This window comes from Doryrhamphus excisus, chromosome 9 (assembly GCF_030265055.1).
Source record: "Doryrhamphus excisus isolate RoL2022-K1 chromosome 9, RoL_Dexc_1.0, whole genome shotgun sequence".
Lineage (NCBI taxonomy): Eukaryota > Metazoa > Chordata > Actinopteri > Syngnathiformes > Syngnathidae > Doryrhamphus > Doryrhamphus excisus.
Window position 1 is genome coordinate 7,939,364 of NC_080474.1, and position 18,597 is coordinate 7,957,960.

Consider the following 18,597-nt stretch of genomic DNA (forward strand, 5'->3'; position numbering starts at 1 on the left):
CGCGTTTTAGGGATAAAAACACATTCTCCACTCACGGAACATACTTCTGTGACCATCCTTCAAAATAAGAGCACTGTTTGCCCTATGTCATGAAAAATATCTTCCACATGCAGTTGGAATTGCATGGGTGACTACATCTTCCTTCATCACAAGCACAGGCATTACAGTTTGTTGGAGACTTAGTAGCAATGTGTGCAGTGGCAGACATCCGCAAGTCTTCCAGATCCTGAAGCAGCAAAACTTCACACTACCGCCACCATATTTTACTGTTGGTATAATGTTCTTTTTCTTATATGCAACGTTACTTTTATGCCAGATGTAATGGGACACACACATTCCAAACAAACATTTTCCAAAAGGTCTTGGGGACCATCTAGATTTTTTCTGGCAAAATTGAGACACGCCTTAATGTTTGTTTTGTTATGTAGTGGTTTTCATCTTGGAACTCTGCCATGCAGGACTTTTTCTACCCGGTGTCTCTTTTATGGGCATCACACATGGGAGGCGACATCGCTTCTACTGTAAATTTTTAATCAAACCTGCACGATAGGGCTATTCTAATATTTAATTTTGTTTGACGATCTGAAACATTTAAGTGTGACAAACATGCAAAATAAAAATCAAGAAGGAAGCTAAACACGTATTCATACCATTGTAAGACTTATTTTCTCTTATGTCTACTATATTGGGTGATACGCGTGTTAAGGTGGCAATAGGGGTGTTATTTCATGTCTTGAGGGCTCTAATAATGTTAAAACTGTATTTAGAAAGTCCTAAACAGGATTTCTATGCTCTAACTATGGAAATATTCCATTTATAATAACTGAATTTCTGTGAAGTAAGATTCCTTATTTCAAAATGGAATACATTTGTGGTTGGAGCATTGAAAACCTGTTTAGGACCTTCTAAATATAGTAGTTGTTAACATTATTAGAGCCCTCTAGACATTAAATAACACCCCTATAGTCACCTTTACACTTCTATTACTCAATACAGTAGACATAATAAGAGTAATACTGATGTGCATTGCTGTAAATATGCTGCACTGTGGAATTTTTTTAGTGCTTTTTTCATTTACAGGTATGAACGCTGGTAGAGGCAGACCGTCTCCCTTGAAGAAGAGTTGCTTTGTGCGAAGTTGAGTCTCTCTCGCTTCAATGGCTGTCTGTCTGCTTCCTGATTGGCTGTAGACAATTATTAATCTAGCAGGCGTGCAGACTGCTGTCTGCAGTCTTTGTATATTTGCAATTTTCTCTTAGACAAATCCACATTGTTGACAAAAGTGCACCCAAAAGGCAGGAAAAGGAGGACGATGCTAACCATATCACAAGAGTTTGGACTTCTGGAAGAGCTGAATGAATGAAGAAGGTACGGCTATACAGCTCCATTATGGAATACTGTGAAAGCATCTTGGGTTTGTAGGAGGACTGCAGTAACAAGGATATAAAAACACTACAATACAGCGGTACAGCGCCAGGACAAACGGCATGGTTACAGGATCACGTGAGTAACTCAATCATTTCTTGTTGCCAAGCTGTAGGTTGATGATTAAAATTCAGTTTTGAACAAGTTTTGAACTTTTTTGAGAGGCTTAAACAAGAAATGTGAGGGCATGTCATGCCTGTCTGGTCTGAGGAACGTGTATAAAGTGTATGGTGAGCGGTTGTGCGTATATAAAATGTATATAATTAGTTGGCTATTTCGCTGATTTGACGTATTTTGGGAACCCATCCTGCAATAAAAAAGGCAACACTGCATATGGTATTGGTGTGTTGGCAATATTCCACATGATACATTTGTGATATCAATATTTATCTGTTTATTTACTGTTTACTGATAAGAAGCATGACTAATTGCCAGATGATCAACAGGTGTGGCTCATCACTCTGCCAGGAGGAACCAGAACTAGTGTTCCCTTCCATTTGGTGTCCAATACGTTTTGTGTCTCTAAGTGGGTTCTAATTTGGTGGAAACTGGCCCAAATGGCTCTTTTGAAGGTTGTCGGCCTCTGCGTTTATCATACTAGTTGTTATAGATATTATATATTTTTGAAGCAGTAACACTTTCTCCTTATACTGGAAATGTAAATGGTTCAAATAGTAATTGGTTAAATACATATTCAGCATAATTTGATGTGATATATCATTTGGGGGGGCGGCACGTGGTTAGTGGTTAGCGCGCAGACCTCACAGCTAGGAGACCAGGGTTCGATTCCACCCTCGGCCATCTCTGTGTGGAGTTTGCATGTTCTCCCCGTGCATGCGTGGGTTTTCTCCGGGTACTCCGGTTTCCTCCCACATTCCAAAAACATGCTAGGTTAATTGGCCACTCCAAATTGTCCATAGGTATGAATGTGAGTGTGAATGGTTGTTTGTCTATATGTGCCCTGTGATTGGCTGGCCACCAGTCCAGGATGTACCCTGCCTCTCGCCCGAAGACAGCTGGGATAGGCTCCAGCATACCCGCAACCCTAATGAGGACAAGCGGTATAGAAATGGATGGATGGATTGTTAATATAATTTGCTTGTTATAATATTTTGGTAATGGCAAAGTCGTGTTAAAGAAAATCCCTATTTGTTTTCATGTATAGAAATGACGAAAACAGTTTGAAACCAGTGAAGCTCGTTTTTTTCCTCCAGGGCAGGGGTCTCAAACTCAATTTACTTTGGGGCCACTGGAGCTTGGGTCTGGGTGAGACTGGGCCACATCAGGTTTTCCAAAAAAAACGCATTTATTAAAAACTATGAAAAAATATACAAACTTTTTCAGTGCTTTGGTTCCGGTTTTCTACAATAAAAGCGCTGATAAAACATTCCACTGTTCAAATATTCATTCAAATATCTTACTTTTTATTTTTCTGCACAAAATAAGATGAAAAATAAATTAACAAATCAAGAATAAAGAAAATCAATCAATCAGTAATAAATAAATATAATAATAATAAAACAGCAAATAATAAAAACTTAAGAAACCACATATAGTTGGTGGGTAGACAAATTATTTTTTTTCAACAAAGCATTATTAGAGCCCTGTAGACATGACAAAACACGACTATAGTCACATTTATACTTTTTTTATTTACAACATATTGTGCAACTGCAGGGTCTTGAGACACATGCTAACTCGCAAACTAGAGAGCTAGCGACTTCAAGCTATTTCCTTTAAACTTAAAAAAGCCCAAAACTTACCACTTCCACACGGATAGGGAGGATAACTATTAACAGTTATTTAACCTTTAACATGAACATTAATAAAACGTAATAATTTTTTCTGGGTACATGATACCATACAGCATCCATATCAAACTTGCGCGGGCCGCACTAACATTAAACTTTCATATCAAGGCGGGGGCCTCAAACTAGTGTCCTGCGGGCCACATTTGGCCTGCGGGCCGCGTGTTTGAGACCCCTGCTCTAGGGTGTGTGTGTGGGAGGTGTTATCGGTCCAAAAGTAACCTTGTGCAATAATCATTTTATGTGATATTTTATATAAATCAATAGCGGTCAGTCAACAGAGCAACTTGCACGGCCGTTGACAGCACACAGTAACGAAGCATCTTGTGATGATGTGCTGTGGTTGCATTTGGTATGTTGAGATTAGTGTTCATGAATAGAAGAGCATCCTCCCTGGTGGAATTTTGCTTCTGCTGTGTTGGAGAAACCATAGACTTATCTATATTGATATCTTGTCAAAGTATATGTAAGCACGAGCATTACACGAGCTGCTTGTGTGCTATTAAAGTGTTTGCAGGCTCCCTTGCAAGAGTATGCCTTTAATGCACATTATTCCTGTCATAACCTAGTTATATTTTACTTGACTCCACAAATTGGCGGCGACGCAGTAGGAATGCAGTTTCATCATAAGAGAAGGGAAGAAAATAAGTTTATGGAAGGAAAAGAAGGGCATTTGATGTATGACGTCGCTAGAGGTTACTAATAATTCAATCAAATATTCAAGCGCGGTCGCAGTGAAGTGCAAGTGCAGGTAAAATGTAATTGGATTTTTATTGATATACGGTAATCTTATACCTTTTTTAAGTTGAGTTTTCCAAGTGAGTTGTTTGTGTCCAATAGAGGGCACTGTGGTTCTCTTTGAGGCCTGTCTGTGTGTGACCCTGTTGGATGGTGGTGTTTAAGCACGGCGTTGCTGCATCTGGTTGACTTTACGGCACTCTGTAAATAATCTGCTGCATAATATTAGACTTTTATCCTTTGACTATGAGGGCATGCCACATTTATTTTGGATTGGGACAACTTTTGAGGCTGCCGCTGAGAAGATTGGGGTCCCACTGTGTTTCACCATGCATCAGTAATTGTAGATGTGTGTGTTGAATTTTGTTTTCATTGGAGAAGGTACACAAAAGTCAAAGTGAGTAATAGAACCAAAGATGAATCCATAAAAGTGTGCAGAAGTCTTTATATTTAAGACACCTGCGCAATGATATGAATGTGTGTTGGCACAACCTTATCACCCGCAGTACCTGCATTGCTTTAAAATGCTTTCTTTTTCTTGCATTATTGCGATTCTGACTATTTTCTTCCTGACTTGACACTGCTGCAGCTGCTGCTGCCTTCTCTGGTGCCCTCTGAAGCATATTGACACTGTCTGATGATAACCATCTATGTTGCGTTCCACTTTTTTCACCAGTGAAAAAGCATTTTCATGAAACAAACAAACAGCATTTATTAAAAAGCCTTGGAACCACAGATCTGAATCTATATTAGGTGGAGGTCTATATTTGCTCTATGACATTAGAGCCCTGCAGACATGAAATAACACCCCTACAGGCACATTTACAGTCGTATTACCCAATATAGTATACATAATGTGTGTTGGGCAGGAGATGGTGCCGGGGTTTTAGAGTTGTGTTTACAGCCGCGATGCTAGCTGTCGTGTAACTGTGCCTGTTGTGAGATCATTCAAACCTGCAATAAAAGCCTGTTTTTCCGGTGATGTAGTCTGGTGCTTGTGTGTCTCAGCAAAAATTCTAGTAACATTACTGACACCTAGTGACCAGTGTGGAATACTACATATCATGACGTCTTTGAGTGTGTCTTGTTAATGAACAAGACGCACATTCAAAAGGTATTCTATCTGCAATCTGAATATGAATATACAGCAGGGGTCTCAAACACGTGGCCCGCGGGCCAAATGTGGCCCGCAGGACACTAGTTTGAGGCCCCGCATTGCTATGAAAGTTTAATGTTAGTGTGGCCCGCACAAATTTGATATGGATGCTGTATGGTATCATGTCCCCAGAAAAAAATTATTACGTTTGATTAATGTTCATGTTAAAGGTTAAATAACTGTTAATAGTTATCCTCCCTATCCGTGTGGAAGTGGTAAGTTTTTGGCTATTTAAGTTTAAAGGAAATAACTTGAAGGCTACCGTTTAGGTCGCTAGCTCTCTAGTTTGTGAGTTAGCATGTGTCTCAAGACCCTGCAGTTGCGCAATATGTTGTAAATAAAAAGAGTATAAATGTGACTATAGTCATGTTTTGTCATGTCTACAGGGCTCTAATAATGCTTTGTTCATTTTAATCTGAAAAAAATAATTTGTAAAAAAAACAAACTATGTGGTTTCTTAAGTTTTTATTATTTGCCGTTTTATTATTATTATTATTATATTTATTTATTACTGATTGATTTTCTTTATTCTTGATTTGTTTATTTATTTTTCATCTTATTTTGTGCAGAACAATAAAAATTAAGATATTTGAAAACAGTGGAATGTTTTATCTGAGCTTTTATTGTAGAAAATCGGAACCAAAGCACTGAAAAAGTTTGTATATTTTTCTGTTTTTAATAAATGCGTTTTTTTTTGTTTTTTTTTAAACCCCAGAATGTTGGATGAGAGCCAGCTGGTCTCGGCAGAAACACTAACGGTAGGTTGTGGTTGGTTTTTCCAGCATGGCAATCACCAAAACATACAGAGAAGGCAACAACGTAGTGGCTCAAGAACCTCCTGGATTATTAACATTGTTAACAACATTAACTTTTATATTCACCCTTAGTACGCTGAGTCTTGTAGTTTGATTAAAGACGTGGAAGGACGACTGCCAGCTTTGCTCTTTTATTCAGACATTTGGATCACACACCCAGCTTTGTTTACCAGATGCAGTCGCAGATTTTGTCGGGGTGTCAGGTGTTGTTGCAGCCCTGTGGCCATCTCCATACTCATTGTAAGCTCTTGTTCTTTCTTTTGCACTGGTGCGGTCCCCCTTTAAGCTTTGCCTCCAGGCTGTCTGCCTTAGGTCCCCTGCTTCATGACTCATTAGTGGCAGACAATCCACACAGGCTTACCTGCCTGCCTGCAGTGTCTCTCATCTTTCCCGTGATGCGCCTACCTGTTGTACAACCTTTTGTTTTCTGTCTTAACGGTCGGCTCTTTCACTGTTTGTTTATTTGTCTGTGTCCACTGTCAGACTAGTATTTGTTTATGTTTGTGGGCATTTCCCTGTCTTATACACAAACATACTGGAGCTTCCATCTGTACAATGCTGTCATTCCATCTCATTCGGGGGGGCTGGAGCCTATCCCAGCTGTTTTCGGGCTGACTTTGAAATATCAGCAATTCCCACAAGTCAGCTGTGTAGTTGTGTAAATGTACCACTGATATGCATAATTGGCCTCAACAAAGCGTTTTGGTTTGTGTCCCAAGAAATGTGTGATGTTATCTTGTGTTTTTAAACCTTATTTAACAACAGAACAGTATTGCCTTACTGAGATTGCTTTTACTTTATTTGGAAGGCATAATTTTGCAGAAAAAAATGCATCTTTAATGCAATTTTACATATTTTTTGGCCAAATTTTCAAACTTAAAAAAATAAATAATTTATTAATTAACTAAAATACAAATATAAGACATTTAAAAGATGCACACAAAAATATGTTGTGATCCATCCATCCATTTTTTGTACCGCTTATCCTCATTAGGGTCGCGGGCATACTGGAGCCTATCCCAGCTGTCTTCAGGCGAGAGGCGGGGTACACCCTGGACTGGTGGCCAGCCAATCACAGGGCACATATAGACAAACAACCATTCCCACCCACATTCATACCTATGGGCAATTTGGAGCTGCCAATTAACCTAGCATGTTTTTGGAATGGGGGAGGAAGCCGCAGTACCCGGCGAAAACCCACGGGGAGAACATGCAACATGCAGATGGCCGAAGGTAGAATCGAACTCAGGTCTCCTAGCTGTGAGGCCTGCATGCTTAAAACCACCCCTGATTCCATTGCTTTCCACTGTATTTAACGATCATTTGACCCCCATGTGACACTACATCCACAGCTGCTGTTATTTTTAGGGCGACATATACTATATGGAATTTGACTGCATGCGGAAGAAATGGTTCTGGTGTGAATGAAGCAAGCAAACAAAGTTTAAATGCAATGCTATATTACAAATGCTTTGGAAAAGTGGGAAGTGGAACGACCTACAACAACATAGCATTTAAACAGCCAGTAAAAAAAAATGTGTGTTAGTGACGTAAGCGAGTCCTCAAAGCAGAAAAAAAATCATAATTTTTTTTTGTAATCGAGGTCCTCGAGTTAATAAAATAATAATTGTTGCAGGCCCTAATTAATTGTTGCATCTCTTCAAACCCAAATTTAAAGCATTTATGTGGTTGGGCCTCCCTGCATCATCACATTTTTAAAAAGAAGCTTTAATACGAAGCACTGATGAAAAACCCTTGCTCTTTGAAAAGACTTTAACTTTGTTGAGTTGTGTTAAGTACTTTGCCAAATGCAGAAAGCCTTTGAAACATTGATCTGTGACTGTGTGTGTGTGTGTGTGTTTAGCACTATTATGGGGGCAGTGCTGCATAAGTAGTTGAGGTGAAAGTGTGGCAAACCACAATGCTGTGGGAGCCATTGCTGGCTTCACTGATGCAGGAAATAGATTCAATGTACAACATTATACCACTGAATACTTCATTAGAAGGGATTTAATCTAATTTAACCCAGCAATAGATTCTCATAAAAATTAAACTTTTTGTGGATATGAACATTACTTGGGAATAAACAAAATGTCATTTTTGAGTTTATTTTCAGTAGACATGTTGTGATCCGATGCTTTTCACTTTAATTGGTAAAAACACAACACAGGATGTTAATTTCATTAAATATTTACTTAATCATAGGAGTAGGATGGGACGGTAGTGAAAATCTGTTTTATTGAGCATTGGTGGGTGGGTTTCGGTATAGACTACTTGTCACAAAGACACAAAATCCAGCCATAAAACATCTAAAAAAGCTTCCAATATCCTGGAGTAAAGTTCTCTTGGACGGGTGAACCCAAAGAAAATTCATATTCGAATGATGGGTGGTGCCTCGGTTTTTGATGAAAGCTACTGCCAACATTCAATCTCGGTTTTAGTATCGTCTCTGCCATCACACAGGCGAACATTGTGCTCAACAAACTAGTTTGTTTGCCACAGAACCGAGTGCCCAGACAGAGCATCCATGCATTGTTCATCATTCATCATTGTTCTGAAAGTTGTAAGTACCGGAACTTTGATAAAGAGTGAAAAACACAAATCATGTAAAACTATGATTCATGTCTATAAAATATGTTTTTGGGTGTTTGGGATGGATTAATTGGATTTACATTAATTTAAAATTTGTTTCTGCTTGGAACAGAATGAAGAACGCAGAGGTTCCACGATATGCAGAAAATAAGGAACAGGTCATGATTTAAAGCAGGGGTGTCCAAAGTGTGGCATGTGGGGCATTTGTGGCCCACGGCTGTTTTTTTTTTTTTTTTTTTTATATTATTGGCTTGCAGTGCATTCTAAACACACAATTTAACAAGAAAACTAAAAACAATAGCAGAAATGGCAAAATCAGCACAAATTTTACAGAAATAAAGTCAAAATATTTGGAGAAAAATTTAGTAATTTTATGAGGGTAATGTAATATGAGAAAAAAACAACTTTACTTAACTTAAGTAAACTAGTAAAAGTTAACTTAAGCATACATATTAAATACAAATATTTTTAAGTAATTAAATTATTAGAAACAAAACAATAAAGTTAGGTGATGGAAAAAGTTAAAAAGTAAAAATATATGGGAATAAAGTAAAAAAACAATGTACCTTTCATTTTACTAGCGTGAAGTTAAAATATTCAATCAAAATATTTTGTTTTCTAAAAGTCATAATATTATGGGAAACAAAGGAAAATAACATTTTAAATGATGTTGGGGAAACTATGTCATCACTATGGGAATAAAGCCAAAATATGAGCGTAACGTGTTATAATATAATATAATATAAAGAAACTACACAAAGATTATGTGAGAAGAAAGTTCAATATCTTCCACAGGTTCACGTCTAAGACCAGAGATCTTGGGCTCAAAAAGGTTGGTGACCACCGCAGTAAAGTTTGATCTGCTTATCTTGTCATGGCCACCGTCCTCTGCCTTCACTCTTGTTTGCCGTCCAGCGGCCTCCTGACTGCATCAGACCACCTCAATTGCATTTCCAAAATGTTTTGTTTGTGCCCTACTTTCTTTTGATTATGTGCCCGGTTTTAACCGTCTGCTTTGCTTTTCCTCCTGCCCGAACTTGCATCTGTTCGCCTGGTGCAGGATTACATGCTGCCAGTTTGGCAGTTCTGCAGAACAAAACATCCTGTGGATGGTCCACCTTGGACTCCACGTCCTTCACTGCTCCCAACATTCGCTCTGGCCATTCTCAAATTAAACCTTGCTACATTTGCACAGTCTTTGCACAGCCTTAGTAACACTAATTTGCTCGGTACATTCAGCAAAAACCATCTCAGCTTGATGAAAAAAAACAAAAACAATGGGGGGTCAATGCAATAATAATAATAAGATTCATACTTTCCAGACTTCCAGCATCTCCTTACATGAGTGATGCTGGCTAACAAGGGATATGTCGCCATTACTTTCTACTGGATGAGAACATTTGACTACCCAGATTGTTTAAAGAACTTAGTTATGCACAAAGACGGTATGTCTGACTTTAAGTTTATCAGTCCTTTTTTGATCGTCTTTGTTCATGCTTCTGCAGAACAACCCTTTTTGTGCACAAGCCCAGTGGACAACCTCATCAAACATTGTTTTCCAACCAGCAGCAAAAGAAACAGTTGGGACTGCTGAAAGATATCACTGTTGAATATTGAATAGTGGGACTTCAATCGTGAGCATATTAATAACCTGTGAGAGTTTTCCAATGTCCTGTGAGGTTATGTAATTCTTTGTTCAGCATGAATCTTGGCAAGATGCTATTAATAAGGAATCAAAATGAACAATACTGTAAAAAAATACGGAAGACAAGCTATCCCAAGGCTTAGCTGGAAATGATATAAAATGCATACGATACCTGCAACGTTTCTTTAGCTTTAACATTCTTAGTCAGTGGGCCTGCTATTGGTTGGGGAAATGCTGATGAATTATATTTACAGTCTCTGTAGATAGCTTTGAAATTAATTCCCAAAGATACTGTTAAAAATGGAAATTCACTTTCAAAATCACTTTTTTAACTTTAATATAATCAATTACAAATGATCACAACTGAGTCAGGAGAGAGTCATCTTAGGAATATAGGATCTTTAGGAATTATACAACTAAAAAAAAGGACTTCCATTTTCTCCTGTGCTTTATATTATTTACATTGTCAAGGTGGAATTCATCTTTGTATCTTTTTGTGTGGATCCAATCACCCACCCGCTGCAGGTCTCTCCTGTCCGCTGCAGTCAACTGCCGAACCAACCTATGCAGGAACAGTAAGAGTAACTCAGGAGGTTCTCCATGGTGGATGTTTGGCAGGTTATCAGCAGCTGTCTTGGTTGTGTTTAGTAGAGGCCTCTGATTTCCGTGTTAACGCAAGTGTGGAATTGGCCAATAAAAACCAAATTTACTGTGAAACGCGGAATCTTAGGTAGTGTGAAACGCTCGTGTGAGGAAGTATTTCCTCAATCATGGCAGAATCTCATTGCAAACAGTAACTCGCCCCCTTGTTTAGCAGAGCATGCTAGTGCTGCTGTGAGTGCGACACATTCTCAACACAGACCACACACTTCTTGCTTTCATAATAAGAGTAGCGTTTGCCACAACTTGTCTAATTGTGTCAACAAAATAAGGGTGTCATAAAAAGACCTTACATTAATAATGCAAATGGACTACATCTTCCTTAATCACAAGAACAGGCATTAGAGTTGTTGAATATTTTGGAGCAGTATGTGCAGAAGAAAAGTTAGCTAGGCTTCAGCCATTTCTCAATTATTGGGCAAACTTGGCTAATGATGTATTGCCTGTAAGGATTTTTGCATTCAATTGCACTACTAAGTAAAATGAAAGAAATGTACACAAAACTGTGTTGAGACCAGCAATGTTATTTGATGTTGTTTAAGACAGTGCCACTGAATTAAAGACAGGAAGCAGAACTGGAGGTAGCAGAGATGAGGATGCTGAGGTTCTCGTTGGGAGTGACCAGGATGGATAGGATCAGGAAGGAGTACATCAGAGGGATATTACATGTTAGAGGTCTTGCAGATAAAGTCAGAAAGGCCAGACTGAGATGGTTGGGACATGTCCTGAGGAGAGATAGTGAATATATTGGTAGAAGGATGCTGCCAGGTAGGAGGCATAGAGGAAGACCAAAGAGGAAGTTTATGGATGTAGTGGAAAAAGGACATGAGGGTAGTTGGTGTGAGAGAGACGGATACAGAAGACGGGGTTGGATGGAGGAGATTGGTTTGCTGTGGCTAGCCCTGAAGGGAAAAAGCCGAAAGAGAAAGAATTTTGCATTTAATTGATTGACATTTTATTCACTAACAACAAAAGCACATCATCTATGCTGGTAAAATAAGTGTAAAAGGTAGACATGGAAGTCTAACGGAAAACTAAATTTGGGCAAAAACAAAACAGATTTAATAATTTTGACAACGGTAGTGCTGGGATATGTGAAGAGGGATTAGAGAATGGGGCTGAGAAGACATCCCTGAGGTGCGCCCATGTTCTGGATGAGAGTGGACATGTTCTGGGTCTGTTTCTGAGGAAGTCCAGTATCCAGGTGCCCAGTGAGCTGTTGATGCCCAGGTTGCTCAGCTTTGAAACCAAACCAGAAATAAATCCAGAACCGAAATCCACAAAGAGAATCCTCACATTGATGGTTACTGGTGTTCCACCTTCTTGCCTGTACTCATGCAGGCACTCACTGTGTTCTTCTTGGGCAGCGGCGGCTGACTGCGGGAGCGAGAGGTTGAAGATGGTGTTGAAAACCTCTGCTACCTGGTCTGCACATGCCCTAAGTACCATTCTTATCGCGTCTTCTAGACCATAACCAGATTATGTTGACTCCGGTAGGGTGGCTCATACTGTTCCTGGTACTTGGCTGGTTAAAACGGGCGAATAATTGAATCAGGGTGTCGGGTAAGGTGCTCCCTGGGAACTCCGATGAGATGCTGCTTTCCCATAGCCAGTGAGTTCTTTGCTCCTCTGCCACGTCCCTGGTGTCTCCACAGTTCAAGTGTTCCTTTATATGCTGTTTGTCGTCCTGCGTAGCCTTTTTGTCGCATGGCCCAGCGTGCAACATTTGTTTGCAATCCAGGAGTGTTTCCCTGGCAACCTTAGTGTTATCTTACGGTGGCATAGACCCAAGTTATGATGATTGAACGAGCTATATTGCAGCATCAAATACTCGAATGTCCTTAGCTGTGGTGTTAATGCACCAGATTTTGTTCACATTTCTTACCAGACGAGGTGGTTTTGTCCCCTCTGATGCTTTTGCATGGCTTGCTAGTTAAATGGCAGAGTCCAACCAAGTCTCTGTTATTACCATCACATAGTAATCCAGATGGTGAATGATAAGCCGCAGTTGTGGATCATCCATCTTCTTGTTGAGTGACCTGGAGATGGTGAGAAGGAGATTTGGAATGGCCGGTTTGAGTTAAACGGTTAGTGTTTATCTTTTTACCCCCTTTGCCCTCTTCTGCCCCGCCACATGCGTCACTTCAGCAGGGGGACGGTGAAGAAGAAGAATTCCGCTGATTTTTCCGGTCGCTGGAAGAATGAAGTCTCGGCTACTGTTGTTAAAGTGTGGCTGTTGTAAACCATTAAAAGTTCAGTTCAGTTCTCCTGTGCTACAGATGCGCCACAACTGGTCCTTTCGATGAACGCAAGTTGAAGAAACTGCTAAAATTACTTCTAAAACTGCTACAAGTTGAAGTCTGTAGGAAGTAGGAAGTGGAAGGCAATAAACTTCATTTAATCTGTCATTTTGTTACTGTTTACAGACATGGACATATTAATTAGCTGGGTCTTAGTTTTCAGAAAGCCATTGTATAGAAATAGAATAATTATTTGTCATGTTCTTGTTTATTTAGAATGATAAGTCCTTCAGCTCTACAGGCTCGGTGACTTTGGAGTTTATTATTATATACCCTCAAAATGAGTGAGATTAAAAAAAGAAAAATCATTATCGCTGTAAAATGAACATCCATTGTTGGGATGCAATGTTAATATTTGCACAATGCGGCTGTAATAAACATAATAAGCAGATTACAGATGATTATAGTCGGCTGCTGCATTGGCATTGTCCAACAGACCATGTGTGCTAGCGGCGACTCATGGCCACCGATGGCCTGACATGATTAAACGTACAATGGAATGTGAAAAAGGAGCTGCTATCTTCCCCCAATACACAGTTTCCTTTCTTGTGTTTGATAACCAAAACAAAAGGCTAACATATTAGTACTTGCATGTACGTGATGTGATAGTCATTTTTTAAGAAATGCTGGGCAGTGACACTTCCTCCAAGGCAGCCAGCTTCATTTTTAGCAAGATCTAAACGCTGAATAGATTCCCAAACATGTGACTGCTTGGCTTTCTAAAAGATGCATCGTCAATAAAGGCCATTTTCCACAAAAACACAACCTGATATGAGAATGTGTGCAATGGTACGGCATGATTGACTTGACACTTGTAATTTATCATAAATACCATTATGTGGCACACTCGAAAATATACTGTCCACATTGGTTTAATTTTGTGTTTGAGATAATATACTATTTGAAAGTATGGAGATTATTAATAGTTCTGAGATGTTATTGTACTATTCATTACTGACATTCGTGAATTTGCAGTTTGTGTGGTTCGGTGCGAGGTGGAACCCTTTCTATCGCTCCAGTTGCAGCCGGACTGCTTATACGGAGACACTTCCTGGGTTGCGTCAGACGCAATTTGCAAGGGAATGCAATCAGTCCAATTCAGGTCGGTAAATGGTCCTTCAACAACAGGATAAGGTCATATAAGTAGTTGTATTCATGTTTAGGAGCTATAATGTGAAATTGACCGCTGATTTGATTCAGTAAAACAAGTAAACGTTATAGAGAAAGTTCGTTGAAAAACATCAAAGACATAACCGCTACTCCGGCTCCGACTGAACTGTGGTTAGATCGCCACCTAGTGGAATTGCAGGGTATTTAAATGGCCATTAAATGGTCTAATTTTGTATAGAAGTTGGTTACAGTAGGCTACTAGGATACATTATCATATTTTTGACAGTTGCTCCAGTAATCTTTGGGATTTAAAGATATTTTAGCACAAATGTGAACATTTTGATGACGCATATGTCACTACGTAAGCATATTGTAAAATACATTAAAAGGGTTGTTATAATAAACAAATGTAATTAATGGCGACATGTGCCAAAACACATGTGATTAATCACAAGGAAATTAAATTACCTGGAAATGTGAAATGATAAGTAATTGAGAATGAGAATGTTAATAACTGGAGTGATTTGAAGATGTGTATTTTGTATACAAGTTTGTGTGTGTGTAAATAAAGCCAAATAAAGAGACGCATTTTGCAAGGGAATGCCACGCATCGTCCTCACTCTACTGTCCTGCCTGTATTCCAATTCAGGTAAATTATCTTGCTTGGGACCCGTAACAATTACGCACAAATGTATTTTCTAATCATGATTATTATATGTTGGATTAATATTAATTCCCCATGACCCCAGTTAAGGATGAAAATGGACGGATGGATAAATATTAATTCTAACAAACATGAAGTTGTCAATTCAGTAATTCTATAGGGTTTAAAGCTTAGCGTTTAAAGCTACAGAGGTAAAGGGCTGATCTGGCACCATCCAACCGGCAATCGAGCAGAAGGACGGGGTAGCATGGACTAACTAACTTCAAAATCAATCACATTGTATGGGAATCACGTATATGAGGCGTGGATGTTGAGTGATGTGGGAAGTTTGGACTCTGAAGCTCCTGTCTGTGAGGCCAACATGCTAACTAACCACATGGCCTGCTCAGAGGTCACCCCCCCCCCCAAAAAAAAAAAAAATCTTCAGACAAGGGCCACTGTTTTCAATCTAATGACCATCCCCAACCAGAAGGATGCTGAAATCCATGCAGCAGAGTCCAAAGCATAAGCGGTATAAAAACACATACTCTCTCATAATTCAACCCGTTCTACTACTTTCGCTGCCTGCTTGCTGTCTTCTCTTCTCTCTAAATCGTTTTGCTCCACCTCCTCTGACTCTGGCTCCCCATGCGCTCTCTGACTTAACTCGCCCGGTGATCATTATCCTCCTCAGCCTCTCCTGCCGCCTCACCCTTCAAAGCAGTTCTAAAGACAAAATTAACACGTTGAAACCCCAACGTTAAATTCATATAATGACTTCCAAAATTGCCAGATGCGGTCGGAGAGGGTGTTAGCCTTTTTTTCTCTGACAGGGAAATCTACTGGACATATAAGTGTTTTTATCAAATTGCTGTGGACTGAATGTAACCTGGCCTACATTTAGTCCACAGCCAAGTTAGTCTACAGACGATGAATGTAGAGATTCAGATTGGCAAGAAATAAATATCAAGTACAGTGGAGCCTTGGGTAACACAGTTAGTATTTTGCTCATACGTGGAAACATTAGCCGTAAGTCAGCTCTGTCGCCCATTTATGATGTCATTAGCGGTTGACTCGATAGTTCTTTGCTAGTTAGTCTTACATGTATATAAATGACTGTAATAAAGAACCATTTATGGTCACTCTGGTAATGGTTTTATTTAACTTGAACATGCATCAGATTACAATTGAATGCATCCCATAATCAGTTCCCAGTTCCACATGTCCAAAAGGAGTAGGAAGAAGCAAAGCTTATTAAATCCTACCCCTCCATCTGGTACTTTTACAATCAGTAACTGTTACATTTGTTCACTTCCTGCTTTCCATAATACAGTTTAAGGTTTGTTTTTTTGTTTTTTTTTAATAATGTACCTCGTACCGAAGTACGAGGTGATATGACCATCCAATGACATAATGGGTACCATAGTAAGTGTCAATATAGTGATATATATAGCACATCATGACTGGTTCAAGACTCTTCATCCTTGTATTTAGCAAACATCAACTGCTTGTATTGTTTCTTGAATTCGCTTTAATCCTTGATTGATGCCACCTTCTTGTTTTGCCACAAGTTATTTATTGAATTCAATAGTATTTCTTACTTTCTTTATCAAAACACTGGGATTTGCAACTTTCTTTGGATGCATTTCGTGTGATTCGGTTTTCATTGACAAAGTTTTGCCTCATTTTTTTGTAATACAGTACATGCCAACTGGATAGGAATGGCACCAGGAAGATGGCATTGCTATTTATCCAGTCTTTATTGTATTTATAAAAACTACAGATTGACACCAAATAACTTCTTGCACAGCAGCCACACACCAACTGGGCTGATGACGTACCTAATGGAAGCGGCGGAGAAAGTGACACACCATCACCTCATTTTACCTCCCCGACGTTCTGTCAGCTTGTCTCTGTTCATTTACTCATCTGATTGAATTACCGTCCATGTCAATTAGACATAGGAGTCAGATCCAGATTGAAATACGTGATGAAAAACATCACAGGATAGGTTTTCATGTGAGGGACGAGACAAAGTAATCATGTGAAAGTGAGTGATGATCTGGTGACATCAGTGATGCTGTGACGGCTAGATGTTTGTAGGAACATGACAATGTGTAAATTCAGCATAATTGATGTGTCGTTGCTGTCATTTATGGGAATATGAGTGAGCACCTACAGTAATTGATGATGATGGTCTTGGTTGCGGTGCAAGATGTTAGCACATATTATCAGAGTAACGAAAAATGAAAGTAGGGTGACCAAGCATCCCTTTCTGAACGTCCTGGGTTTCTTTTCCCCGCCATCAAAAATGTTATGTTGTATTTTGTTTTTTTAACATTGGCCTCTGCTAAGGCTGGCCTTTGTCACCGATTCTGTTCATCTGTTCATAATTTCCATGGATGATGTGGTCCTGATGGCCTCATACTGGGGAGGTTTAAATCTGAGTGTAAAGCTTCTGGGATGAGACGCGGCACATCCAAATCCAAGGCCATGGTTCTCCGTTGGAAAAGGGTGGATTGGGAATGAGATCCTACCCTGAACATGCATGAACATGCAGACACATTAAACATTCATTCATTCATTTTCTACCGCTTATCCTCACGAGGGTCGCGGGGGTGCTGGAGCCTATCCCAGCTGTCGTCGGGCAAGAGACGGGGTACACCCTGAACTGGTCGCCAGCCAATCACAGGACACATATAGACAAACAACCATTCCCACCCACATATCTATACCTGTGGCCAATTAACCTAGCATGTTTTTGGAATGTGGGAGGAAACCGGAGTACCCGGAGAAAACCCACGCATGCACGGGGAGAACATGCAAACTCCACACAGAGATGGCCGAGGGGGGAATTGAACCACCTAGCTGTGAGGTCTGCGCGCTCACCACTCGTCCGCCGTGCAGCCCCACATTAAACATACTGTATATATTTGTACAGTACATAAAGCACAATTTGGCATTGTCGCTTTTGTAGTGGCAGTTTTTTTTGTAATGTGTTTCAAAATGTGTCTTGCCAATGTGCTTTCAAGTTAAAACTACATTCTGAATCCTCTCAGGTTTATTACTACTCTGACACGGAAATGTATTGTAATTGTCAATCAGTAAACCCTTTATCGTGTTTCCAAGACCTGCGGGATTCATTAGAAATTCCTCTCACACGACTGAAAACATTTTATCGCAGCTTACTTCAACTTTCTTTGCATAAACCTTGCATTTTTAATGGACTTCTTGTTTGTGGGTGATGGATTGAGGAAAGAGCATTTTGATTATTGTTGAGCATCCTTTTGTCCAACCTTGCCTCTAAAAGCTTACCACTTCTGTTTTGTTTTTGTAATCAAGAGCTTCAGATAACATCTACCATTTCTGCTCCCACTGTAATTCAAGACAGTTTCTTACATGTCAATAACTCGTGATGTTTTCATGATAAACATGGACGGTGATTCGCATCTTTGATCGGCCAATCAAGTCAAAACATGGACTTGTAAACTACATACTTGGACACTTCACAGTGTGTCTAGGGGATTGTGGAATATTATATCAAAGTGTGCATCCATCAATTGAGATTTGAGAGCGCTCACTATTGAGCTAAAAACGTGAGCTGTCAACTCATCCAGCTTGACTCTGAAACGGTCACTGACATGATTTTTCAAATTTGCTTCAATATGTTCTTTATTGTGTGTACCGTATTTTCCGGACTTTAGT